This window comes from Microcaecilia unicolor, chromosome 7 (assembly GCF_901765095.1).
Source record: "Microcaecilia unicolor chromosome 7, aMicUni1.1, whole genome shotgun sequence".
Classification (NCBI taxonomy): Eukaryota; Metazoa; Chordata; class Amphibia; order Gymnophiona; family Siphonopidae; genus Microcaecilia; species Microcaecilia unicolor.
The window spans coordinates 122,349,885-122,364,740 of record NC_044037.1 but is presented as its reverse complement, the minus strand read 5'-3'; the positions used below and the strand labels follow the sequence as shown (position 1 = coordinate 122,364,740).

General features: G+C 46.7%; 1 protein-coding gene across 2 annotated transcripts in view; it reads left to right on the top strand.

The window, feature by feature from the left end:
* THOC6 (THO complex 6) overlaps window positions 1-14,856 on the top strand; it is a 322,699-nt gene that overhangs the window by 145 nt on the left and 307,698 nt on the right. The window lies entirely within an intron of this gene.

Below are 14,856 nucleotides of genomic sequence, written 5' to 3'. Positions count from 1 at the left end.
GTAAGTTAACTTGCTAATGAAAAACTGACTTCAAATACAGATAGTAGATAAGAGTAGAAGTAGTGATGACTTTGGTGTTTCATTTGTTTTCTGCATAGTTTGGCGAGAAAGGCGCTTCTGAGGATGTATTCTTTGTTTGGTTGCAGTGTTAAATAGCACACGTAAAAATAAAATGTAACAAACGTTTAAGTTAAGCACCTTTAACTAGCCTTGAAAGCACTTGTATAGTTGGTTAATATATCCGGATGTGCTGAGGTACCATAACATTTATTAAAGTACGTTGATTTGTGGGTAGATATTCCTAAGGATTTATATTCTTTCTAATCCATTAAATTGTTGAAAAGAAATTATGTTTAAGATTTGGAAAATGGCTGTCCGTCTGGGGTGAAATAACTCTTCGAATATAGAATGAAATGGGACCACATTTGGTGTGTGAGGAAAATAGCTGAAAAGACACAATTGTGTTAGACAATAAGCCAGTCTGGACAAGGGTTCTTAGAGAATCTGGACAAGGATTCTTAGAGACATTAACTACCCTCCTCTCCCCCCCCCCCCCTTTGTGGTAGTGATCCTGTCAAACAACCTTTTTCTTCTTTTCCATGAAGCATATTTTTGCAAGTTTTTCCCTAAATAATATGACATTGTGGAGGAGTAGCCTAATGGTTAGTGTGGCTTTGATCCTGGTAACCAGGGTTCAATTCCCATTTCAGCTCCTTGTGATCCTGGGCGAGTCACTTAACCCTCCATTGCCCCAGGTACAAAAAACTTACATTGTGAGCCCTCTAGGGACAGAGAAAGTACCTGTATATAATGTTACAGCACTGAGTATGTCTAGTAGCGCTATAGAAATGACTAGACATGTATATTCCCTGTTAGGTTGTCATTTAGTGGTTCAGAGGTGTATTTTGTTTTTTTTGTTATAAACTTACTGTGAAGCCTAATCAACAACTATTAAGAAGTATGGTTACTGCTCTATGCTAGTTTGCTACAGGTTGCTATTTGTATTTCTGGTTAGTGTTCATGCATAGCAATAGGTGTTGCACTCCGCTCCATGGATAAATCCTTCTTATCTGTTCCCTTCTCCACTACTGCCAACTCCAGACCGCGCCTTCTGTCTCGCTGCACCCTACACCTGGAATAAACATCCTGAGCCCCTACGTCTTGCCCCATCCTTCGCCACCTTTAAATCTAGACTGAAAGCCCACCTCTTTAACATTGCTTTTGACTCGTAACCACTCGCCTCCACCTACCCTCCTCTCCTCCTTCCTGTACACATTAATTGATTTGATTTGCTTACTTTTTTTTTTGTCTATTAGATTGTAAGCTCTTTGAGCAGGGACTGTCTTTCTTCTATGTTTGTGCAGCGCTGCATACGCCTTGTAGCGCTATAGAAATGCTAAATAGTAGTAGTTAAGCTGTAAAAAAACTATCTTTAAAAATTTGGATGGACAATGCCATCTGATTTTAACTGGGGACCCTGTCTACCCACCAACAACAACTTGTATGTCTGAGACAGGAACCCTACATTTTCAGGGTAAGTGGCTTGACTTAGCCGGGCCATCAAGGGACATTGGAATAAGCTAGTGAAAAGTGGGAACAAAAATTGACAATTCTGCTGTGAAGCAGGGGTATAGTTAGGTGGGAGACATGGGCCCCTGCAGATTTAGTCCTGGCCTCCCTACTTTCACCCCTCCCCTGCCGCCGCTGTCAGGTACCTTTGCTGGCGGAGGTCCCCAACCTCCGCCAGCCAAAGTCCTCTTCAGCGCCAGTCTCCGGCGCATTACTGATCTGGATTCTGTTTCTGTGAGTCCTGATGTCCTGCATAGGACGTCAGGACTCACAGAAATAGAATCCAGATCAGCGAACTCACCGGACTCGGAGACCGGCGCTGAAGAGGATTTCGGCTGGCGGGGGTTGGGGACCCCCACCAGCAAAGGTACCTGGTGGGGGAGGGTTGGCAACGACAGGAGGGGGGTCAAAAGGGACGGGGAGGGGCAGCGGCGGCACCAGGGAGGCTAAAATGTGCCCCCTCACTTCAGGCTCTGGACCCCCCCCCCCTCCCGCCGAAGTCTGGCTACGCCCCTGCTGTGAGAAACAGAAGGACAGCCCTTTCTTTGATTTAAAGTAAGTTTTTAAAACTTATGTTCTTATCCAGTTTGAAACAAATGTAGAGATTACAAGGGATTTTAGGGAACAGAATTGTCTTGTTAGGTACAGGGCTTTAAAGACTGGGGTTTTTTTTAGTTGGTGGTGTGTGTGTGTGGTTTGTTTTTTTCAAACCTTTGTTTCCAAAGCATTGGAGGCCTAAGATCATAGATTTGAGATGGAGTAAGTTTCCCATATTTAAATGCTAGTTCTTGCTGTTTAAAGTTGTCCAGGGAGAAAGGGATACAGGATTGAAGGGGTCTGAATCATAGCTGATCTATAAAGGAAAATCAAAATAGCAGTTTTTTAGCACAGTTTTCAAGCTTTAAAAAAATTACAAAATATAAACAGATTTCTCAGCTGTGGGTGACGAAGCAATTCTACAGGGTGAACTGACCATCCATCCCCCTGAAGAATGTCATCCTTTCAGGAAGCTGCCACTTCAGAGACTCTGGGGCTCATTTTCAAAGCATTTCTTACAAAGTTCCATAGCTTACATGGAGGTATATTTTCAAAGCATTTAGACTTGCAAAGTTTCATAGTAACCTATAGAACTTTGTAAATCTAAGTGCTTTGAAAATGAGCCCTTATGTAACTTTGTAAGTCTAAGTGCGTTGAAAATATGCCTCCGTGACTCTCAGTAAGTACTGTTCTCCATGGTTAACATTTCACTGCTAATTGTTGCAAGATACAAACTGGATTTCTGTTATACTGCAGAACTCTTACTTATATATTCAACAGTAAGACATTATGATAGCCCAATAAACTGCTGAGAAGAAATAAAGGACACAGATGAGGGGATCTGTTATCTTAACAAAAAGAATGTGCTTCGGCCTAGTAAATCAAAGATATTTGTACGTTCCAATAGCTTGGGAGAAGAGATAACTATAACCTTCTCCTTCTGCCAGGAGGACACAAACTCAAGAGTCAAAATACCTAACCTATGCCCTTACAACCAACTCAATACCATCATCTAGTTAATAAATAAATAAACCCTATCACTAACAGATCACAAATTAGAAACCTAGGCCTAGTGAATGCTAAATCAGGCAATTAAAAAAAAAAATCCTATGATTCATGATGTCATCAGTGAATTCCAAGTAGACCAGGGGTGTCCAGTCTCGGCCCTGCAGGTCAAGGTTTCAGGATTTCCCCAATGAATATGCATGAGATCTGTTTGCACACAATGCAAGCAGTATACAATGGAGGAAGTGCATGCAAACAGATCTCATGCTTATTCATTGGGGAAATCCTGAAAACCTGACTGGATTGTGGCCCTTGAGGACAGAGGTTGGATATCCCTGAACTAGACTTTTTGGGGCTGATGCAGAAAACTTCATGTGCAGTTACCATGGGGGCGATAAGTTTAAATTTTTATTGACATTTTTATAAGAAAAATTATATCCCCAAACAGACAATATATTTATTTATTTGTATCATTTATACCCCACAATTTCCCACCACTGGCAGGCTCAATGTAGCTTACAAAATTTAGTTAACAAACAGGAAAGTACAATAAATGGAAAGTGATACGAGGGGCGGAAAGGTACAGGGTTAAGAGAAAGTAGTTAAGTCCACAAGATCTTTAGAGGAGTTGGAGTCCAGGAATCACGGAGGCACTATGTCATAAGAAAACACAATAATGCCAGACAATATGTACCCACCCCTTCAACCTACCCACCCCCAGAGCCCAAACTAACAACATAATCACACATGGAAAATCATCCATTACTCTCAAGATACTTTATACTAGGCATAAGTTTATGTAAGGCTGTAAAGACTTGCTTTCCATGGAAGCCTTTGGTTACACGTGACTACTCTGGCCACATAAAGTTACTGCTGGTTAGTGGGAGTGTATAAGTTTTGGTTTATATTTAAGATTATAAGTTGTATTTCTTATGTTTACTGTAAATTGTTTTAACCTTTTTTTTTTGTTGTAAACCACTTTAAAACTGTTAAATGGCATGTCAAGTAAATAAATCAAAATGATGGTCAGTCATATGAACATAAGAACAGCCATACTGAGTCAGACCAATGGTCCAGCTAGCCCAGTATCCTTCTAGCAGTGGCCAATCCAGGTCACAAGTACCTGGCAGAAACCCAATTAGTAGTAACCATTCCATGCTACCAATCCCGGAGCAAGCAGTGGCTTCCCCTATGTCCATCTCAATAATAGACTACGGACTTTACCTCCAGGAACTTGTCCAAACCTTTTCTTTAACCCAGGTACGCTAACTGCCATCACCACATCCTCTGACAACGAGTTCCAGAGCTTAATTACTTTTTTTTTTTTTTTTTTAAATAGGAGGAAATATTTTTTCCACTCAAAACAATATTTCTATTCAATTTAATTGAGTGTCCCCAGGATTTTGTATACCTCCTTCATATCCCCCCTCAGCCATCTCTTTTCCAAGCTGAAGAGCCTTTAGCTTTCCCTCATATGGGAGCAGTTTCATCCCCACTATAATTTTGGTCAAGTTTCAAGCTTATTCAGAACTTTCTACCCCACCTATGGGAAAACCATCTAGGTGCCTTGGAGCCTAATTTAAGAGGGAAAGCATACTGTAGGCAAGACGGTTGACAATAGGAAGAGAATAGAACTACAAAATAGATAGGAAAGAGGGGGAAGGAGGGGTGCTGCACATGCATTCAGAGTCTCAGCAGAACCCAAAGGATCTCAAAACAAGTGTATAAATGCAGTATCATTATCAATTGAAAAGGCATCCTTAAAAAGAAAATATTTTAATTCAGTTTTAGAAAGTATGTAAAGATTAACATTGCCTTAATTGAATAGGTAACAAATTCCAGAGTTCTGGAGCTTGGACGGAGAATATGCTGTGTCGAGTGGGAGTTCATAATGTATTTCCCTACAAGTAGGTACAGTAAAGTGATGGTGTTGTGCTGATCTAAGGGAACACGTGGGAGTATACGGTAGTAAGTAGCATGCTAGATATGGTTCATTGGAAGTACAGGTTTTAAATACTACTAATAAAATTTTATATGTAAAACAGTGTGTAATTGGTAACTAGTGTTTGCTCTTCTTGGAATCTTTTCTAATTCTGCTATTATCTCTTTTTTTGAGATACGGCAACCAGAATTGAACACAATACTCAAGGTGAGGTCACACCATGGAGCCATACAGAGGCATTATAATATGCTTGGTCTTACTTTTGCATCCCTCTCCTAATAATTCCTAGCATCCTGTTTGCTTTTTTTGGCCAGCTCCGTACACTGGGCAGAAGATTTCAGCATATTGTTTACAATCACACCTAGATCTTTTTCTTGAGCACTGACTCCTAAAGTGGACCCTAGCATCAGATAACTATGATTCGGATTATTCTTCCCAATGTGCATCACTTTTTCATTTGCCTATGTAACCCATGGCTGTTACACATCATGATAGAGTGAGCCCTGGGTATCGGATCATTAGGGGAGTGACTGGAGGACCCAGGAGGATCTCGGAGGTTATAAAAGGGAAATCCTGTGGGAAGAATTTTGTCTGTGGTTTTGCCTGACAAAGTAACTAGCTCTAGGATGTTGGGAGTTCTTTGTTACTGGTAGTCCCCCTGCCATATTACCCAGTGCAAAGAAGGGGGGGGGTCCTGTAGCATTTTAACCAGTGGATTGATTTACCTAGACAGTCGTAAGCTGTTATATTGCATTAGCCATTTGAGGAGCCAGAAACTCAGCAGATTGGGGAATTGCAGTCTACCCCTGGTTGATAGCGAGACCTTCAGGGTGGCAGCTCGAAGGGAGTATGCAGTTACTGGAAGCCTAGCCCAGATGGTATTGAAATACATCAGGAATGTGAAATCCATTCTGTTGGGCCAATGATCAGAAGCGAATGCAGGCGCTAGAGGCTGTTAACGCCATGCTAGTGCCTGTATTTGCTACCGCCCCATGATCAGAGCCCCCAAGCGGGTTCCCTTGCTGAGGTCGGCCCACGTATGGAGTCTGCCCTGTCTTTTTTTAGCTGATGCCCTTTATGATCTGGTCAGAGCTTCAGCTAAGCAGATGTCGGTGGCAGTTGCTGCCCGCTGCCTTCCTTGGCTCCGGCATTGGGCGGCTGACATGGCCTCTAAACAAAGGCTGGGGAGGTTACTCTTTCGGGGCCTTCTTTTATTTGGGGAGGATTTGGAAAAGATTGTTAAGGACCTAGGGGACTCTAGTCCCAACGGTTGCCTGAGGATAGGCCGAGGCCTTCTTCCAAATATCCTTCTTTTCCCTCCTCTTCCAGGCCACGTTTTCGCGTATCGCCCGGGGCGCTCTGCGGGGTTTGGGCAATGTACCCGTTTCCAGCAGAGGAACTCCTTTCGTTCGGACAAAAGAGCTGCGGCATCCGGGCAGTGTCCATGAGTTCAGAGGCGTCCGCCGCAATGATGGGGCGCCGGTCCACTCGTTGGGTCCCACGGTAGGGGGTCATCTCTCCCTCTTTCTCGAGGAGTGGACCAAGATTACTTTGGATCAGTGGGTCCTGGACCTGATCAGAGAAGGTTACCGACTAGAATTCGCTGCCCCGGTGGGAGACGCGTTTTTGGAGTCCCGATGCGGCACTGCCGTCAAGCGGGCGGCGGTAAATGAGACCTTGCAGGTGTTGCTGAAGCTCGGAGCAGTGGTTCCGGTTCCTCCCGCCGAGCATGGCTGCGGTTGCTACTCCATCTATTTTGTGGTGCCTCGAAAAGGTTTAGACCTATCCTCGACTTAATCAGAGTCAACGAGGCCTTAGGAGTATGATACTTCTGCTTGGAAACCCTGCACTCCGTCATTGCGGCGGTACAGCCAGGAGAGTTTCTCGTGTCTCTGGACCTCAAGGAAGCATATTTGCATATTCCCATCTGGCCGCCGCATCAGCGGTTTCTCTGGTTTGCGGTCTTGAGCCAACATTTCCAGTTTCGCACCTTGCCTTTCGGCCTGGCGACTGCCCCTCGGATTTTTTCCAAGGTGATGGTAGTGGTGGCTGCCTTTCTCAGGCAAGAGGGTATCAGAGTTCACCCTTATCTCGATGACTGGCTCATCAGAGGGGATTCGGCAGATGAAAGCCGACTTGCCACAGCCAGAGTTGTTACAGTTCTTCTGACTCTGGGCTGGGTAGTCAATATGCCCAAAAATCACTTGGCCCCCTCTCAGTCTCTTTGAGTATTTGGCGGTCTGGTTCGACACGGCTTCGGGGTTCAGGGTTCGTTTTTCTTCCCGACAACAGGCGTCTCAAGCTTCAGAATCAGGTTCGCCTGCTCCTGCGGATGCCTCGCTCTCGAGCTTGGGACTTTGTTCTGCTCTTGGGATCGATGACTGCCACCATAGAGGTGGTTCCCTGGGCGAGAGCTCACTTGAGGCCGCTGCAGCTTGCTCTGCTTCAGCAATGGTCTCCGATTTCCCAGGAATACCAACGCATACTAAGGTGGCTTCCTGTTGCCCTGCGCAGTATGGATTGGTGGCTTTCTGACAGCATGCTACGGCAGGGGATGCCACTGGCTCTTCCTTTTTGGTGTCTGGTGATAACGGATGCCAGCCTTTCGGGCTGGGGAGCTCATTGCCGGGGACGCTATGCTCAGGGTCTGTGGTCCACCATGGAAGCGGGATGGTCCATCAATTGCTTGGAACTGAGAGCGATATTCCAGGCTCTTCTGGCCTTCCACAGGACGCTGAAGGGTCTTTCTGTCGGACAACACAACAGCAGTGGCCTACATCAATCGTCAGGGCGGCGCTCAGTCCAGGGCCCTGGCTGCGGAGGCGTCTCTGATTTGTGACTGGGCCGAGCGCCACCTAGAGCTGCTGTCCACGGCCCACATAGCCGGTCAGAGCAACGTACAAGCCGATTTCCTCAGCAGACATCAAATCGACCCAGTGCAATGGGAACTGGCAGAAGAAGTTTTTCTTCAGATTTGTGCCAATTGGGGGACTCCAGACTTGGACCTCATGGCGTCAAGTGTAAACGCAAGTCCCTCGCTTTTTCAGCAGAAGGAGAGATCCTCGCTCAGCGGGGTTGGATGCCCTGGCTCAACCTTGTCCCTCGGGCCTCCTGTTTTGTGTTCCCTCCATGGTCCTTGATAGGGTGAGTACTGCTTCGGATTCGCCTGCACCGAGGATTGGTGATTCTCATCGCCCCGGATTGGCCAAGGCGTCCGTGGTACGCGGATCTCCGGCGGACGCTGGTGGATGCGCCTTTTCCTTGGGTTCCGAACTTGTTAGTTCAGGGTCCGGTGACTATGGAAGATCCTTGCTGCTTTGGTCTTAACGGCCTGCCTCTTGAGAGGGCGCAATTGAGGGACAAGGGCTATTCTAATAAGGTTATTGCCACGCTCTTGCGGGCTCGCACGCGGTCTACCTCTGCAACTTATGCTTGGATCTAGCGCACTTTTGAGGCATGGTGTACTCCAAAGTCTATCTCACTTTTGCTGGACTTTTTGTAGGATGGGCTACAAAAGGGCCTAGTCTACAATTCCCTTTGAGTTCAAGTGGCAGCGTTGGACTGCTTCCGAGGTAGAGTCTCCGGCTTGTCCCTTGCTCCACATCCGGATATTGTCAGATTTCTCAGAGGGGCGCTTCGTGTCCGTCCTCCTTTGCGGTTGCCCTGTCCGGCTTGGAACCTGGGGCTCGTGTTGAAGGCGCTCCAGCAATCTCCGTTTGAGCCTCTTACTAAGAAGGATGTGACTCTCAAGACAGTTTTTTTTAGTGGCAATGATGTCGGCTAGAAGAGTGTCTGAGCTTCAGGCTCTTTCCTGTGGGAATCCGGGGTAACTGTTCGTACGGTGCCTTCCTTTCTGCCTAAGGTGGTTTCAGCTTTTCACCTGAACCAGCCCATTTTTCTTCCTTCCTTTTATAAGGAGGAGTTTCCGGACTCCTTTGGGCAATTGCGCCTTTTGGATGTCCGCAGGGCTCTGTGGCAGTATCTGCAGATGTCAAATGAGTTTAGGAATTCTGATCATTTATTTGTTCTGTTGGCAGGTCCCCGACGGGAGTTTCCAGCGTCTAAGGCCACTATAGCCCGCTGTCTTAAGGAACTCATTTTTTCTGCTTTCAGGGCGGTCGCCGCCTGAAGCGTTTAAAGCACACTCTACGAGGGCAATGTCCTCTTCGTGGGCTCAAACGGGTGTCTTTTCTCTTCAAGAGATCTGTCGTGCGGCTACCTGGGCTTCTCAGCTCTCGTTTGTTCGGCATTACAGGCTGGATGTAGCAGCGCGGCAGGATGCGCATTTTGGAGCGCAAGTGCTTGCTCACAGAGTTGCCTGTTCCCACCCTACTTAGGGAGTGCTTTGGTACATCCCATCAGTTAATGGATTCATCTGCTGTTGATGACAAGGAAGGGAAAATTTAGGTTCTTAGCTTGATAATTTTCTTTCCATTAGTCACAGCAGATGAATCCATGATCCCTCTCTCCCTGACTATATAGTTTTTGTACAGATGTTGTATACAGACATTGTGCCTCATTAGGAGTACTTGAAAATAAGCTATCAGAGTTACTACATGCTGTTTTTATTGCAGGAGGTTGATAACGTCCCTCCTTTGTTTGGTTATTGTTCCGGTTCAGGGGCGTTTGTTCTCTGTGAGGAAAGTTTTTATGTTGTTTTGCCTTTCTTATTCACTTTGCTTTGGAAATTTCATATACTGAAGGCAGAGGGGGGTTGGGCGTCCAGGAACAGCATGTGCTTTCAGTGTTCTCTATCTCCACCTGCTGGTAGGCGGATACAACCCATCAGTTAATGGATTCATCTGCTGTGACTAAAGGAAAGAAAATTATCAAGGTAAGAACCTAATTTTCCCATACTGTTGATTCTGCCTATGATGTATTAATGGACACAGGAGGAATAAAAAGCATGCAATAGGACAAAGGTTCCTGAATATTTAACACTTCACAGATCACCTGTTGCCAAAATAAAGATACTGCTGGACAAAAGTAAACTCTTTTGAGGCGTATTTTCAAAGCACTTATACAAAGTTTTATATAGTAGCCAATGGAACTTTGTAAGCCTAAGTGCTTTGTAAATGAACCCCCTAGCGTTCCAGCCTCCAGCACACAAGACCAACACTTGTTTGACATCTGTGGAAAAACTTTGTGCAATTTAACACGTATCCATAAAACATGGTGTGCTAGAAAGTACAGTTTTTGCTGCCTTACAATGATGAGATGAAGTATATTTTATTCCATTGGTGTATCATGAGAGAGGATCCAACTTCAGCTTCCCACACAGATTGTAATTCAGTTGGTTTGGAAAGCTGATGCTTCTAAAACAGTGAGGCAAGTGTAGAAAGTACCTTTCAAGTAGAACCACTCTATCCTCAGCTGTGTGATTATTAAAGTGGATTGTTGTGACCCTCAAAATTACAGACCTATCTCAAATTTGTGTTTCCCTGCTAATGTAATTGAGAAAATCTTGTGCCAATGTATTGCATCCATTGCAATCGGGGCTCAGGATGGAACAGACAGTAAGGAAGATCTTGTCTGCCCTACTCAGTGAACTACATCCTATATAATAAAACGCACCTCCAACATTCTGAAGCTGACTGAATGGCTGAGGCATTCCTGCTCTCTGTATCCATCTCCTGAATTGACATCACGTACTTCCGGGTTCGTCACAAGCAGAAGTGACCAACCACACGAGGTTTCTCGGCTTCAGAATGTTGGAGGTGCATTCTATTAAATAGGATTGGCCAGTTCAGCGTCCTGCACAGTAACGCTCAGACACCAGAGAGAGGGAGGGAGGGGGGGCCTGACACCAGAGGGGGGGGGTATCGCTGTTACACACACATACACACACTCACTCTCTCTCACAGTCAATGTCTTTCTCTCTCACTCTCATACACCGTCTCTCACACACACTGTCTCACACTGTATCACATTCACTCTCTATGTGTCGCACAGTCACTCACACTCTCTTGGTCTCATACACTCAGTCTCACAGAGAGTCTGTGTCTCACACACACACTATCTGTGTGAAACACACTCTCTCTCACACAGTGTCTCACATACGCACTTGCACACACTCTCTCTCTCTCTCTCTCTCTCTCACACACATACACACTCGCACATTCACTCTCTCTCTCACACACAGTCACTCTCACATACACTCTCTCAAACATACACACTCTCTCTCTCTCTCTCTCACACACATACACACTCGCACATTCTCTCTCTCTCTCTCTCTCTCTCACACACATACACACTCGCACATTCACTCTCTCTCTCACACACAGTCACTCTCACATACACTCTCTCAAACATACACACTCCGAGGAAAACCTTGCTAGCGCCCGTTTCATTTGTGTCAGAAACACGCCTTTTTTCCTAGTACTCTATAAGATAATAGTGAGATTGCTTTAGTTGTTTCATTAGATCTAGCCTCAGCCTTTGATCTTGTAGATTTATAAGCTTTTGTATCAGTGACTTCATTCAATATGTGTTCCTGGTATGGTGTTGGAATGATTCTGATCCTTTTCAACTAATATATCCATTTCAGTAACATGTCAATCTAAGACATCCAGATTGTATCAGTTAAACTGTGGTGTACTACAGTGGTCTGCTCATTCCCCTAAGTCCCTTTATTACCATCATTCAGAGCTTTGGGGTGGGGATATTCTGCTATGTAGATGACATTCGTTTAATTGCAAGAGTCTTATCAGTGTCCCTTGATCGTTCCATTCTTCAGAACTGTTTAACCACAGTGGCAGTATGGTTTTGAGACATCATTCAAAACTGAACATCTCCTAAGACCATAGCGTGTTGAATAACAGGTTATTTAGAACATCCACTGTTTCCTCCTGTACTGTTGAGTGAACCTATAAAGCCTTTAGATAGCTTATGGGGTATCAAAATACCTATCTTTCAATGAACAGGTTTTTTTTTTCCTGTTACAACAAAAGGATTTTGTATTTTACATCGGTTACACTTGATGAAATTTTTACTTGATAATACTGCCTTACATACATACATACTCTAATTCATACTTCCATATCATTCTTGCACTATTCCAGAATTTGTAGGATAGTCATGTCCATCGACCAGCAGCTGCAGACAGAGAACACAGAAGTGAGCTGAAGCATATAAACCTAGTCGGATAGAAAATGCTGAAGGGCTGAGCTATCTCCAGCAGGTGGGTAGTCATAGCTTGGCTCTCCATTGAGCTTTCTGGTCAGTCCCAGTTTCAGGAGGTCATCTTTGGAAGTTCCAGAATTCTGCATCCTGTGTTCCCTCCCTCTTCTCCCATTGGTCTTTGAGGCAAGGCTCAGCAGCTGGTTCTGCACTGGGTTGAGGGGGGGGAAGCAAACTCAGCAGGTGGTGGACGGCTTTTTCTCCAGCTCCTGGGCCCAAGGCCTCTGAGGGTGCTCCTGGGCCGGTGGCCAGTTTGAGCCGGGGGTGGTGGACTGGTGGTGTCCCCTTTTGCAGCATACGCAGTTGCTGGATCCCTGCTGCTCCTCAAATTCCCTCTGAACAGGCTTTTCTTGTTCTTTTCCTTCCCTGTTTGTTTTTGCCTCCACACTAACCAAACCAAAAAAAAAAAAAGAGAACCATAGAATTCGTTTAAAAGAGACACAGAGAAGCACAGGGAAGTGTGTTTTTGCTGATGATAGGTTTGTGTTACTGCTGTCCGAGTCCTGTTTTCTGTTGCCTGCTTATCTGAACCTGCCTCGAAGTGGGAGTCAGAGAGGTATTTTTTTTTCTTCGTCTCAGCTGTCAGTTCCCGCGCTTTCCCGGTCCGGGGTAAGTCTGCTGGGTTCCTGTTCGGGGACGGGCGATGGCAGCGGAGGCGGTAAAACACTGTTCCCCATGCGGGAAACAGCGTTCAGCGGTGGGCCTTTGCAGCGCTAATTTGGCGGGACTCGACGGAGCGGTGCCCCCCCCCCCCCCCCCCCCCCGAGAGCGTGCTTTCCCGCCCGGAGCCTGGCGATTCTCGCTCCATTTTGCGATCGGTCACGGAGCCAGCTCCGGTAGCGGTTTTGGCCAAAGCTTCTTCTCCGCTGGTAGGGGAGTCGGGGGGGCCGTCAGGCACTGTGGGCGGTGGTGCAGGTGCCATGGCTGCGACCTCCTACGTTGCGGGGGAGGGGTTTTTGCCAGAGTTTATTTTGCACGAACAAGCAAGCAGCTCCGCCATGATTCCTGGTTTCTTTTTAGCTGTGTCTCTTCCTCATGTTCAGCGTCGGCTGCATTTGTAAAAAAAAGAAAAAACTTCACAGGGGCGCAGAGCGAACGACGCTATGGCAGAGAAGTTAAAGCGTTGTGCTGTGTGCCAGCGCAGGGGAGTAGGTTCGCTCAGGGCATGTAAATTTTGCACCGCGATTGCAGTACCAAAGCCGCCCCTTGCCCCGAACGTTTTGCAGGCTGCGCCTGTCTCAGCGTCCTCTCGTTCATCCGCGGAGCTGGCTGGCTCGTCTGGTGTGGCAAGGAAGTTGACCATCTTGCCTGCAACTTCATCCTACTACTACTACTTAACACTTCCAAAGCGCTACTAGGGTTATGCAGCGCTGTACATCCTCTGCAGCACGCAAGCTCCCATCTGCTGCACAGCCTTCAGTTCAGCCTGAGGCAGTGTCTGGAGGGCCTCCGGGGGAGGGTTTCCCCCCCCCCCCCCGAGTTTGTCCTTCAGATGTACCAGGCTTTCCTCATGATAAAGGCAGGGATGGGATTCGCAGGAATAGGGGAGTCAGCCTCCAGACCCTTTGTTCCCCCTAAAAGACCAAGAATCTGCTTAGACCTGGAAGAGGATCCGGTTTCGGATCTGGACCCTTTCCTGGGAGAGGAGGAAGGATTAGAGGAAGAGTTTTGGGAAGACCAGATACCTTCCAATCCCACGCCGGCTCCCTTGCCTCCGGGAGAAGATCCTTCGGTGTTCCGGATTTTTCATAAGGAGGACCTTCAGGAACTCATCTCGCTTAATCTCATCCCTGCTCCATTTTGAAGAGGACCATACCCCGGCTTCAGAAGTCCGAAAGGTGGACCTCGATCAAATGTATCAGGTCTTCGGCAAGAACTTTTCCCATGCATCAGGACATGTGGGATGTTCCTAACTCCTCCTCTCATCCAGCCCGATCGATGGCCTGCCTTTACCCGATACCAGAGTCAGGGCCCTTATGAAGGTCCCAGTGGTCGACACGGTAGTCTCTGCGGTTACAAAGCGCAATACGGTCCCGGTGGACATTGGTACTGCCCTCAGGGATGTTCAGGACCGGAGGTTGAATGCTATCCCAAAGAACAGTTTTGATGTCTCCTCCCTGGCAATTCAGGCGGCCATCTGCGGGTCATTGGTAACCAGGGTCTGCTTCCGCTGGGCGGAGAGAGTACTAGATAGGTCCTCGGACGATCCGTCTTTTATCGACGCAGAGGTAGCCAAGATTGAGATGGGCTCTGCATTTTTGGCAGATGCCTTGTACGATCTCTAGAGAGCATCCTCCAAGTCCTTAGCTTTGGGGGTTGCGACCCGCCGCTCCCTATGGGTTGCCTGGGTTGGTCGGCGGATGCGGCTTCCAAATCTAAGTTGGAACCCCTTCTGGGGTTCTCTGTTGTTTGGGGAAGATTTGGATATATTGGTGCGTACTTTGGGTGATACGAAAGTTCCTCATCTCCCACAGGATAGGCCTCGCCCAACTAGTCGAGGTTCCTTGTTTGGCCGTGGACGATCGAGGGATTTCCGTAGGTTTCGCACCGGCTGGGGAGCTCAGGTTTAGAGGTCCAGGTTTTTTCAGAGAACTCAGTCCTTTCGAGGTTTCCGTAGGGGAGGT